Genomic DNA, 2,500 nt, shown 5'->3' with positions numbered 1-2,500 from the left:
CAGCCGGCCCTCAGACAGGAGTGGTCCTGGATATTTCTCCACGGACCGCAATGTGCGTTCGAAATGTCGATGTTCAAATGTGTCCTGCAGTTCACACTATGACGCGCAGTTAACTGCGTTCTTCATCGACCCGCGAGCCAAGTGATCCACCGTCCAGGGTAATGGTTTTTTCTTAATGTTGTTATTACTTACGGTAGCGGCCTACGGCTCTCGCCGTCGGCCACTTGATTGTCCGTTTTTATGTATTAACGTCGAAAGTTGGTCGAATTCATGTGCGCCGAGGCGTTCATAAAGAAACGGCACCGAAAAAGCTTAACGCCCCGACGCGAATCCTTTAGAATGATGAACGACGACGACCCGCGCACCCCCCAACGAGCTGGCGTGACGCACGACATTGTCATCTTTCTAACCGCTTAAATTTCGTTTTGTATAGCGCCAACCGACAATAAAGGGCCTGAGCTAGGCAGTGGGGATTTTCACCGCTTCGAACGCTCCGTTTGGTATGCCCCGGTCGGCGCTCGTCTCTCGGCGTTTTTCCGCCACCCGGCCGCTTCGACGGCGGCGGAGGCAGCGGCGGCGGTAGCACTTTCGACGAATGCCACCACCGCCACCGGCCACCGCCACGGCGCCGTCGCCGCTGCGCCGTTAGGCGTAATAGACGCTAGAGACAATTATTTCACATTTTATTTTTTATACATATATACAAACACGCACACACACACGCACGCACACGCGCGCGCGCTCGTCCGCATTAGATACGAACAGCAGCGCGCGCGTACGTACATATATATGTATATATGTCGTATATATATATATCATTATGGATGTATTACATATATATATGTGTAAACACGGTATGTACGAAGTCGTCGTCGTCGTCGTCGTCGTCGTCGCAACAGCAACAACAGCAACAGCGGCGCAACAACGTTCGTGAACATATCACGCGTCTCGCACACATACACACACGTTAATGATCCTTCCGCAGGTTCCCCTACGGAAACCTTGTTACGACTTTTACTTCCTCTAAATGATCAAGTTTGGTCAACTTCCCAGCAACGCCGACGGCCGTGAAGCCACCGCGTGTCGGTCCGAAGACCTCACTAAATCATTCAATCGGTAGTAGCGACGGGCGGTGTGTACAAAGGGCAGGGACGTAATCAACGCGAGCTTATGACTCGCGCTTACTAGGAATTCCTCGTTTATGGGGGATAATTGCAAACCCCAATCCCCAGCACGAAGGAGTTTCAACGGGTTGCCCGGGCCTCTAGGCCAGGGAGAACATGCTGATTCCTTCAGTGTAGCGCGCGTGCGGCCCAGGACATCTAAGGGCATCACAGACCTGTTATTGCTCAATCTCGTGCGGCTCGAAGCCGCCGGTCCCTCTAAGAAGAATTTTAATACGTCGCCAGTGAGTTGCGCCACCGGAGCGGCGCACACCTAAATGACGACGCCTATTTAGCAGGCTAGAGTCTCGTTCGTTACCGGAATTAACCAGACAAATCGCTCCACCAACTAAGAACGGCCATGCACCACCACCCACCGAATCAAGAAAGAGCTGTTAATCTGTCAATCCTTCCGGTGTCCGGGCCTGGTGAGATTTCCCGTGTTGAGTCAAATTAAGCCGCAGGCTCCACTCCTGGTGGTGCCCTTCCGTCAATTCCTTTAAGTTTCAGCTTTGCAACCATACTCCCCCCGGAGTCCAAAATCTTTGGTTTCCCGGAAGCTGCCCGCCGAGCCATCGTAGTAACGTCGGCGGATCGCTAGATGACATATTTACGGTTAGAACTAGGGCGGTATCTAATCGCCTTCGAACCTCTAACTTTCGTTCTTGATTGATGAAAACACCTTTGGCAAATGCTTTCGCTGATGTTCGTCTTGCGACGATCCAAGAATTTCACCTCTAACGTCGCAATACGAATGCCCCCAGTTATCCCTATTAATCATTACCTCGGAGTTCTGAAAACCAACAAAATAGAACCGAGATCATATTCTATTATTCCATGCACGAAATATTCAAGCAGCATTTTGAGCCCGCTTTGAGCACTCTAATTTGTTCAAAGTAAAATTGTCGGCCCATCTCGACACTCACCGAAGAGCACCGCGATAGGATTTTGATATTGAACCGCCGTTTTACCGACGGCTCACCGACGATATGCTCCGCAGACGTGTCAGTATCACCGCGGATGCGGTGCACCGACAGCGCGGCGCACAAATGCAACTACGAGCTTTTTAACCGCAACAATTTTAGTATACGCTATTGGAGCTGGAGTTACCGCGGCTGCTGGCACCAGACTTGCCCTCCAATTGTTCCTCGTTAAAATATTTAAAGTGTACTCATTCCGATTACGAGGCCTCGTAAGAGTCCCGTATCGTTATTTTTCGTCACTACCTCCCCGTGCCGGGAGTGGGTAATTTGCGCGCCTGCTGCCTTCCTTGGATGTGGTAGCCGTTTCTCAGGCTCCCTCTCCGGAATCGAACCCTGATTCCCCGTTACCCGTGA

The 2,500-nt window shown here is 51.4% G+C and overlaps 2 non-coding genes across 2 annotated transcripts in view; both read right to left on the bottom strand.

Annotated features, from left to right (window-relative positions):
- Positions 1 to 4: 4 nt before the first annotated feature.
- Positions 5 to 161, bottom strand: LOC137929103 (5.8S ribosomal RNA). Its single transcript, XR_011108679.1, has one exon. It is a non-coding gene; the product is annotated as a 5.8S ribosomal RNA (ribosomal RNA).
- Positions 162 to 968: 807 nt separating this feature from the next.
- LOC137929125 (small subunit ribosomal RNA) overlaps positions 969 to 2,500 on the bottom strand; it is a 1,904-nt gene continuing 372 nt past the window's right edge. Inside the window, exon 1 of the ribosomal RNA XR_011108699.1 lies at positions 969 to 2,500. This exon is cut by the window's right edge and continues 372 nt beyond it. This is a non-coding gene — a ribosomal RNA (small subunit ribosomal RNA).

Source organism: Battus philenor, unplaced genomic scaffold (assembly GCF_028537555.1).
Source record: "Battus philenor isolate CCGP_79_NKW_IND1 unplaced genomic scaffold, ilBatPhil1.0.hap1 SCAF_42, whole genome shotgun sequence".
NCBI classification, from domain to species: Eukaryota; Metazoa; Arthropoda; class Insecta; order Lepidoptera; family Papilionidae; genus Battus; species Battus philenor.
The sequence above is the reverse complement of the archived record's forward strand: the minus strand, read 5'-3'. Positions and strand labels throughout refer to the sequence as shown.